At 46.3% G+C, this 10,341-nt stretch overlaps 1 protein-coding gene across 1 annotated transcript in view; it reads right to left on the reverse strand.

Moving 5' to 3' along the window:
- The window catches only part of RNF168 (ring finger protein 168), a 331,361-nt gene extending 321,438 nt beyond the window's left edge, over positions 1–9,923 (reverse strand). The window contains exon 1 of the mRNA XM_030216565.1: positions 9,649–9,923. The gene's annotated coding sequence lies outside the window, so the exon portion shown is untranslated. The remainder of the gene's footprint in view (positions 1–9,648) is intronic.
- Positions 9,924–10,341: the final 418 nt, after the last annotated feature.

Raw genomic sequence — 10,341 nt, forward strand, 5'->3', positions numbered from 1 at the left:
CTTGCAGGGAGAGAGTACAAACCCGTCTCTTAAGGGTCGGCAGAACTCTAGCTTGTAGCCGTCTTTTATGACTTCCAGGACCCAAGCGTCTGAAGTTACCCTGGTCCACTCGCCCAGAAATGAGGACAGGCGTCCTCCAATCTGCATTGGGCCATGGACCAGGACCCCGTCATTGGGTACGAGACCCTGGGGGAGGACCGGAGGAAGCAGCTCCGGGACGGCGGTCTCTGCGAAAGGAATGCTGCTTGGGGGAGAAGTTCCTCTTGAAGGAAGAGGAGGCAGAGGAGCCCGACTTGCCCAGGCGATACCGACGGGCTTCCTGAAACCGTCCTTTGGAGGACCCGGGGCGAGCACCACTAGCCCGAGCCCTGACCTCTGGTAACCTCTTGCCCTTAGACATGCCGAGATCGGTCACAATTTTGTCCAGCTTGACCCCAAAAAGCAGCTTGCCTTTAAAAGGCAACTTAGCCAGGTGAGACTTAGCGTGGTCTGCAGACCAATGCTTCAGCCAAAGCCACCGCCGCACAGAGACTGTCTGAGCCATACCTTTAGTTGAGGCTATCAAGACATCATACAGCAAGTCTGCCAAGTAGGCCAAGCCCGATTCCAGGGCCGGCCAATCAGCCCTCAAGGAAGAATCCGAGGGGGAAGCCCGCTGCACAATCATCAGGCACGCCCTGGCCACATAGGAGCCGCAAACTGAGGCCTGCAAACTTAAGGCAGCCGCCTCGAAGGACGACCTTAAGGCCGCTTCCAATCTTCTGTCTTGGGCGTCCTTTAGGGCCGTGCCACCTTCCACCGGCAACGCCGTTTCTTAGTCACCGCAGTGATTAAAGAATCCACGGTAGGCCAAAGAAAGGCCTCCCGTTCACCTTCAGGCAGAGGATAGAGGCGGGACATAGCCCTAGTCACTTTGAGGCTCGCTTCTGGGACATCCCATTGAGCCGAAATCAAGGTGCGCATGGCTTCATGCACGTGGAAGGTTCTAGGCGGGCGCTTCGTCCCCAGCATAATGGTGGAGCCAACAGAGGCTGAGGGAGAGACGTCCTCCGGAGAGGAAATCTTCAAAATGCTCATGGCCTGCACTAACAGGTTGGGCAAATCTGAGCGAAAGATCCGCGCTGCAGAGGGGTCATCCGCTCCATCTGAGCGGGAATCCGTCTCCTCCAAGGAATCCCCAAAGGACCGTTGGGAGAACTCAGATACGCTGCCCTCATCTACATCAGAGGAGACAGAGTCCTCTAGGGCCTGGAAATCCACCCGAGGGCGTTTGCTTCCGGAGGCCTCAACCCCTTTATCTGACAGGGGGACAGGGGCAACGTTTTGCATAAGAAAAGCCTGATGCAGCAGCAAAATGAACTCGGGGGAGAAACCCCCCAAACTGTGCACTTCTGCAGCTTGGGCCACAGCCCTAGCCGCACTCTCAACCGGCGCTCGCAAGAGCGGGGGAGAAACGTGCTGCGCATCCAAAATGGCGTCCGGCGCGAAACTCCGAGAAGGAGCCGCGCGGGAAGAACGGCGCTTAACTTTGGCCGCTTTCTTACCGTTGCCCGAATCAAGGGCGACCATAGAATTAGCGTCTCCCAGCTCGAGGGCGGCCCAAGAAGAAGCCGTCCGAGCAGAGTGGCCGGCCAACATGGAGTGGGCGAGCAGCGGGGGAGGGGCGCTTATGGCGGGAAAAACCGCCGCACCGGAGGAGGAACCGGGACACTGACCGGACTCCAAACTGATGTTTAACAAAGGCGATTCAGGCTTTGAAAACCCCGCATCCCCGCTAGACGCACCCACGCGGTCCGGGGAGCGAATCATCGCGCCCTCGCCCTCCGACGCCATAAGCCACGTGGAGACCGAACGGGGAACCCCCTGCCCGCTATAAAAAGGTAAAATTACCTGCTTCTCGCTCCGAGCTGTAACGAACTGGTGTCCCAGTGAGTAGCTGCAATAAACGTTGAAATAAACGCCCTTAAGGATGTCCAAATTTTTTTTTTTTTTAACGGAGCCAGCGGGAGGGGGGAGAAAAGGAGGGACCTGGCACCACCAGGTTTGCACTTGCTCAAGAAGAGCCCTCAACCCCAGGTACTCAACAAAACCTAAAGATTAGGCTTGGAGACCTAGCCAGAGCTGCTGCTGCTGTGTGTGACCACCACCTGCTGAGATAGAGAACATACTGGGGAGTTTCCGGCAGCACATGACCACATATAGGGAGGCAAAAGGATTGCTCTCTATCTCCACCTGCTGGTAGATGGACACAACCCACCAGTCTATGGATTGATCAGCATGATGATATGGAAGTAAGGTAGCGAGGTCAGAGGTAGAGAAAAGCATGGTAATATCGGTAGTCAATATTGCAGTCAGATTAGGTATTTTATAGTACTTTTATGAGCAGTAGGCGGACATACAGAAGTAAGATAGCGAGATCAGAGGAAGAGAGAAGCCTAGTAATATCAGTAGACTAGGTTAGAGAGAGACCTGCACATTCCTTCCTTTGTGTGACTTCTCGGCGGATCGGCAACAGCAGGTTGTAAGAAGTACACGTCCGATGTCCAGTTTTCATTCTAGTGGAGTAGTTCTTGTGTATTGGCGATGCGGCTGTAGAGGTTTCGCTACGTGGGTATAGTGATCCACGTGGAGCGGTAACGAATAGGATGTGTTTGTTGTGGCTGAGGAGTCTAGTGATTTTCGGTCAGTTTCGGGTTTTTTGCTGGGCACTGTCTCCAACCTATGATATCAGAGTGTGGTAGAGCACCGATGTTTAAGCTGGTCCGGTCTCGGCTGGCTGTGTTCCGTCTGGGGGTTGTCGGAAGAGGTTGGGGTTTTCTCTCCTGGGACGGATGTGGTTTGAGTCCACCTAAAGCAGTGTCTCGGTCTCGTAGCCAAGATGGAGCCCCGGTCAAGCTTCAGTGCCTAGTCAGTCGCGCCAGCAGTCCGTGAGATAGTCCGCGTGCATGGCCATTTCCATCAATCTTCCTTGCTCTGTTCCGGAGATGTCGGCGATCCTTTCTGTTCGTCCTCGTTCATCCTCACAAGGGGCAGGTGCGGCTAGTCTCCGTTGGTATGTCTGTCAGCGTGAAAGGTGTGGCGATGCGAGGCTGTTTTATAATAAGATCTTTTAGTTTTTCTGATGGCGTATTTGTATTTTCTTTGTAATTGCTTCTAGTCGTTAAATGCAGATTCATCTTTTTTCTTAATCCATGCCCGCTCTGATCTTCTGACTAGTGTTTTCAGTTCTTTAAGTTCTTCATTAAACCATGGTATTGAGTTTTTTTCTATGTGAGGTTCTGGTTTGAAGTGGTGCTATGTGGTCTAGTATGGCTCTGCACCTGTTGTCCCAATCCTGTAGAAATTGGGTTGAATCTGTTGGTGCTGTCCAGTTGTTGCCAGAATGTTGTTGGGTCAATTTTGCCTCTCGTGGTGTATGTTAATTGTTCTTGTTTGTGTTGAGAATTTTTTTTCTTTCGCCAGTGAAGGGAGATGTTTGCTTTGTAGTGATCAGACCATGGTATGGCTATCCATTTAGGTCTTTTAGTGTGATATTGAGTTCAAGTGAGAATTTGTGTGTGATTATGTCTAGTGCGTGTCCTTTAGTGTGGGTGGATTGTATGTTTGGCCAGTGGAGTTCCCAAAGTTGGAGGAAGTTCTTGCATTCGATTACGTTTGTTAGGTTGGTGTCCTCAAGGTGGAGGTTGATATCTCCTGCTATCAGAAGGTTTTGGGCAGAGAGACATGTGTTCGATATGAAGTCCATAAAATGTGTTTGGCAGTCTTGCCGGTTGCCTGGTGGTCTGTAGAACAGGATGAGATTTAGGTGGTCTTGTAGGGTTGGGTGATTGACTCTAAGTGAGGCGATTTCGAGTTGGGGAAGTAGTGATTCGGCTGTTATGATGGTAAATTTGGATCTATAGATTATAGCTACGCTTTCTCCTCTTTTTTCATTCCTTGTCCAATGGGAGATTTTGTATCCTTGGGGGGGGGGGGGGGGGCATAACTCTAAGATTATGGGGTCTTTGAGGTCATGGATCCATGTTTCACTTATTAATAGGAAATCGAGATTGTCTGTAGTGATCCAGTCTGTTATTATAGTAGTTTTATTAACTGCAGATCTGGCGTTTATATAATCCATTTGTATAAGTTGGTGGGGTTCAGTTGGGGTCGAGGCTGTGATGATTTTTATTAGTTGTCTGTCCTCTTGATATTTAGGTTTGTTTTGTCCTTTCTTATCTTTCTGTTGGTTGTTTCCGTGGGAGGTGGGTTTTCCATACCATTTTTTAATCTTTTGGGTCGGTGAGTTATTTATGGTGTGTGTACAAGTTGTTTGTATTGTAGGTACATTATTGTCTACTAGTAAAAAAGCCCCGTTTCTGATGCAAATGAAACGGGGGCTAGCAAGGTTTTCTTCAGAGTGTGCCTGTGGGAGTGTCCCTGCCCTCTCTCCCTCCCCCTCCGAGTCCAGTCCTTCAGTGTTAAGTTTCCTGCTGTGCTGTGTTTGTGTTACAGAGAGAGTGAGGGCATCTCTCTCCTCCCCACTCTGAGTCCTTCACTGTTACAGAGAGAGGGATTTCATGCTGTGCTGTTTTCCTTGACTCATGGGGAAAACGGATATCTCTGGCGCTTCACACTTCCGGCTGGAGGCTTCATAGAACGTTGGGGTTGCCTTTTATATATATATAGATGAGAGGAGTTGTCTGTGCATGGTGGATTAGGAAAAGGCAGTAGATTATTAGGAGTAGTTTATTCGTATTCATGTTGTCGTAATATATATTAGTATGTGTTAGTGTTCGGTCATGTACTATAGTGGTGACAAGGTTTGTGGTCAGTCTTGTGGGTCAGTATGTGTACTTACAATTTGTAGTACCATACAGGTTAAAAGTTGGAGAGCGTTACAATAAGCAGTTTAGTAATAAGCAGAGCAGTTCAAGAGGATGTTTAGAGGTTAGAAGTTGGAGAGCATTTCAGTAAGCAGTATAGTAATAAGCAGTGCAGTTCTAGAGGGTGTTTAGAGGTTAATAGTTGGAGAGCGTTTCAGTGAGCATTACAGTACTAAGCAATGCAGTTCTACTAAATTTCAGTAAAATGTTAAAGGCTGTCTTGAGAGCGTGGAATCTGCAGACAGACAGTGGTAATCTTACAATTTAGTATAGAACTATAACTAAATTGTAAGCATGGAGTCCTCAAGCAAGTTAGTGCAAAATTAAAGTAAGTTAGAGCAATATTAAGGCAGTGCAGTTCTAGTATAGTTACAGGATGTCTTGAGAGCGTGGATCAGCAGATCGGATCTTCCTTGAGTTGAGGATTATCCCAGCAGTTCGTTTCCGATTTCGTTGCACGTGGCTGGCGGCGTGGAGGGTAGTTGGGTCTCTGGGCCACGCTCCTTGGGCTTCGCGAGGGCGCTGCTCGGGTGTCTCACCTTTTCCCAGGGTGGTAGCGATGCTCGGGTGTTTTCCTCTCGTTGGAGGTGGCGGCGTCCTGGCCCGGCGTTTCTACTTGGTTTGTGCTCTGAACTGGTCGGGTGGTATCCGCTATGCCGATGATCACGACAGGCAGCTGGTTGGGTGCCTCGTAGCGGTCGGGCTTTACTGTGCCGCTGGCACTCAGGAACTCCGGGGCCTCGGTGTGTGCTGCGGTCGGGCGTCCGTCACCCGGTTGCGGTCTATAAGTCTGCAGGTAAGTTCTGCTGTCCGGGGGCGGGTGGGATCGAGTCCCCCTGAGTTGGAGTTTCGGCCGATCTTCCTGCGGTCTGCAGGTGAGATCTTCTATCCGAGGGTTGAAGGGATCGGGTCCCCTGGTCAGAGTCTCGGCCGCTCGTCCTGCAATCTGTAGGTGAGGTCTTTCGATCGCGGGGCGGGTGTAGATCTAGTCTCCCTGGTTCGAATCTTCGACCCCGGTCTACCGGTGAGGTTTCCTGTTCTGGCGGGCCTGGGTCAGAGTCTCCGCCATGAGGCTGGGCTAAGGCTGCAATCGAACCTTAAGTCTGAACCGCTCACTCCTTTATCCCGCGGCATGCCTGGGATTATCTCCCGTTCAGCGGCTACCTTCTTGTGCAGGATTAGGATGTCGTGCGGTTCTGTTTGAAGCTGGATCCTAATCAGGGTCACTGGAGCAGCGACTCTGTGACCATCTTGTCGGCGGCCATCTTAGGATAGTTTAAATAGGGAAAGTTAGCTATCTTAACTTGATAAATATAGGTCAGCAAGATAAGACTGGGTTAACAGCAGAGTCTTTTAAAGTTTGAGGTCTCTGAATTATTTAGTTTGAGGCAGCCTGGACAGAGAAATCATATTAATTGGCTAATTCTGTTTAACTTTGGTTCAGTCCTGTAAGTGGTAGAATGCCATCTGGTTTTAATTACTCAAATGTCTAGCTTTTGCTAGACTAGAGGTTAGAAAGGTCAGTGAGAAATAAAACTTTCTTTGTCCTTTTTTTGAGTGACGGATTGTTAAGGCTAGTTCATAGGCATAATAATAAACCACATCTGGATGCCATTCTAAGCAAGGCATACTGGACAGTCTCGAGGGGATCAGCAAGCAGGCAGTTTTAAAAGATTAGGCTGAATGCTGTTTAGAGAGAAGGAGATAGTTTAGATTTAAATAATTTCTTGATAATTTAGATTCTGTCTTATAAGGAATTCTGATTTCTGCTTATTTTAAAATATGTTTTATTCTGTTTACTTAAGTTATATTTCTCTCTGTAAAATATCTTTTTAATTCAGTCTTTGTCTGCAGTTTAAGAGGTCATCTGGTTTGAATTATCCACAGTCCTAGCTAGTTCTGTGTATGAAGCTAAAGGTGAAAGAGGTCAGGAAAAGTCAACTCTTTTCCTTGATTGATTATAGTTAAGTGTAGGACTGGCCTCCTGAAAGTAATAACAAACCATGTCTGTGTGCCATTAAGCAAGACTAGCCCCTTAATGAACCCAGTTAGCATTTTAAGTTATGAGTTAACCGGGAATCTGATTATGTGAATAATAATAAAATGCAGGAGATAGGTGCCACATTGTCTAGTTTGAGAGGCCCCAGGTCATAGGTCAGTTTAGGAAATATCTGAAACCTATGTAACTGATATTTTAAGTAATGTGTAGAGATAATTAGTTCAAGACAGGGTAATCAATCTATTCCTTACCATCTGGTGAGAAAGGGGGGCTAGAGGGGTTTAGGACCATATATAAATGAGAACAGAAGCAGCTTATAGGACAGACAGGAGACGCAGGACCCAGAGAGCTCAGAAGAAGAGACAGAGAGAGCCACGAGAAGGAGAGGGCTAGCGCTGATGTCCTACTTTGTTTGCTGGCAAATAAAGAAGATTTCTCTCTCATTCTGGTGTGTGGTATTTGACTCCTGAAGTACCATAGATTCTGCTAACAATAGTGGTAATTCCTGCATCAAGTTATTTTTATAGTTGGTGTAAAACATAACATAGTAGATGACGGCAGAAAAACATTATTGGCATTTTAAATTTTTGTTTAAGAGGATAGATCCTTGAAAAAGCTCAACTGTGAAACATGGGTCATGTCAGATGAATTACCCCTGAGCCAAAAATGTAAATATTATTCAGAATAAAAAGTAATAGAATATGAAGAATAATTCTATTTAAAAGACCAATGAAGAATATAGTGCACAAATCTTGATGGATAAGATTTTCCATTGCGTGGCACGGCTGAGGTCTTTTGTACTTGATATTCAGGAGTATCGTTGGATCCCAGATATATTGTGGGATTGTTAAAGATTGTGTTGGGATCAATTTTCTAGCATTGAAATAGTATGCAAATCTTATGCATATCATCACAGTAGGCTAGGTGTGCAAATGAGGTGGTCATCTACTACTACTACTTATCATTTCTATAGCACTACTAGACGTAAATTAAGTCTGAATTATGGGAACATCATTTTGACATACTAAGCATAAATGACTGTCAAATACATTTTTGTGCTCTTGAATCACTGTTTTGCCAAGAGTAATATTTTATCTATGTTAAATAACTTTTACGTTTTGTGTAATTAGGTACCTTTTAAAGTACTGGAAATAGTCATACTGTGAATATGATGTCACTGTATCATACCGAATATTTCATTAATTTTTGCTATCTAATATTGCCTGGTACAGTAGCAAAAACCCTATATCCTACAGCAGCTCTGGGCTAAAATCTGCATTAAAGAGGTTTTGAAATGTATGCAGAAACTGACTATTACACCACACATAATCCTTTCTTACGAGACTGGGCGGCTAAATGGCTGATGACGTTTAATGTGAGCAAGTGCAAGGTGATGCATGTGGGAAAAAAGAACCCAAATTATAGCTACGTCATGCAAGGTTCCACGTTAGGAGTTACGGACCAAGAAAGGGATCTGGGTGTCGTCGTCGATAATACGCTGAAACCTTCTGCTCAGTGTGCTGCTGCGACTAGGAAAGCGAATAGAATGTTGGGTGTTATTAGGAAAGGTATGGAAAACAGGTGTGAGGATGTTATAATGCCGTTGTATCGCTCCATGGTGCGACCGCACCTTGAGTACTGTGTTCAATTCTGGTCGCCGCATCTCAAGAAAGATATAGTAGAATTGGAAAAGGTGCAGCGAAGGGCGACTAAAATGATAGCGGGGATGGGACGACTTCCCTATGAAGAAAGATTAAGGAGGCTAGGGCTATTCAGCTTGGAGAAGAGACGGCTGAGGGGAGACATGATAGAGGTATATAAAATAATGAGTGGAGTGGAACAGGTGGATGTAAAGCGTCTGTTCACGCTTTCCAAAATACTAGGACTAGGGGGCATGCGATGAAACTACAGTGTAGTAAATTTAAAACAAATCGGAAAAAATGTTTCTTCACCCAACGTATAATTAAACTCTGGAATTCGTTGTGGGAGAAAGTGATGAAGGCGGTTAGCTTAGCAGAGTTTAAAAAGGGGTTGGACGGTTTCCTAAAGGCCAAGTCCATAAACCGCTACTAAATGGACTTGGGAAAAATCTACAATTCCAGGAATAACATGTATAGAATGTTTGTACGTTTGGGAAGCTTGCCAGGTGCCCTTGGCCTGGATTGGCCGCTGTCGTGGACAGGATGCTGGGCTCGATGGACCCTTGGCCTTTTCCCAGTATGGCATTACTTATGTACTTATCTCAAAATGTCACTATGCTCTCCAAATACACAATGAGGCATATTTTCAAAACACTTAGACTTACAAAGTTCTGTGGTAACCTATGGAACTTTGTAAGTCTAAGTGCTTTGAAAATGAGCCCCAATGGCTACCATGGTTTCATATACTACTCATCCTCCACTCTTTGAATTAAAGAACATTTTTATTGTTGTGTATGATCTCTGATATTACACTTGTGCCGTAAAGAAAGCAGCCTCGCCATTCACTCAAATGTATAGTTTAGTCACTGCTAAAGTACGGATATATCTCCTTTATAAAAGTTTTAAAAAAACGTACTTTCTAAGGATCTGCACAGTAAACTGTTCATTCACAGACCGGGAAAAGGCTATTTTCTCATAAGTTAGGCCCTTGCGCTTTCTGGCTGAAACGTGTTTTTCAGCGCATGGACCAAGAAGTACAAAAGCCAAAGCAAGAACCCTTACAAATGACGAGGAGGACTGACCTCATCTGTCTTCACCAATGCATACTATGGAGAAAAGAAGCTAAAGAGAATCCGAGATTTACCTCAGGTAGGCGCGAGACTGCGACTCCCGAGTCCACTCCCGACCCAGTCGGGCTGTCTGCTGCCCTGCCCTCCTTCTCTCCTGGCGAATCCGTCACAAGCACCAGAAGAGAGAGCGGCGCACGAGTTGCCACTCCTCATGAACCAACCAGCGAGCTTCTCACGCGCCGTCTCCAAGAGCAACTAGCCAGCAAGTACACACCATCCAGTAATTTCCACTGAGCAGCAACCTATCAGCAGCAGCCAGCCCACTACCCATAAGCAAACACCACGCAGCTTCTTGAACACTTAAAGCTTAGAAATCTCGCGCCTTATTTATTTCCGGCTTTTGTTCCAGCGAATAAAATGTGTGTTTTCACGTTACGTCATGATGACAGTTTAAAAAAAAAAAAAAGCTCAGGGGCGGAACTTAGGTAGAAATTCTACTGGAACACGTAGTGGATCGTCGTCAGCAGCACTGTAACAGAAATCCTGTGGCTAATGGCAGCCATAAAATTATTTCTCTATCAATTTTTTTTTAGTAGGTTGTCAAATGGTCACTAGGCTACAGATCTGCTGGCTTTTAGTTTATTCAGTTATCAAACATGTTTGGAATATGTTTTTTCCTTGTCATCAAGCAGATGAAGCCATTAGGTATGGGTTGTGTCAATCAACCAGCAGGGGGAGATAGAGAGCACTCAACTTTTCACAGTGCC

The sequence above is a fragment of the Microcaecilia unicolor genome, chromosome 10, assembly GCF_901765095.1.
Source record: "Microcaecilia unicolor chromosome 10, aMicUni1.1, whole genome shotgun sequence".
In the NCBI taxonomy this organism is placed as follows: Eukaryota; Metazoa; Chordata; class Amphibia; order Gymnophiona; family Siphonopidae; genus Microcaecilia; species Microcaecilia unicolor.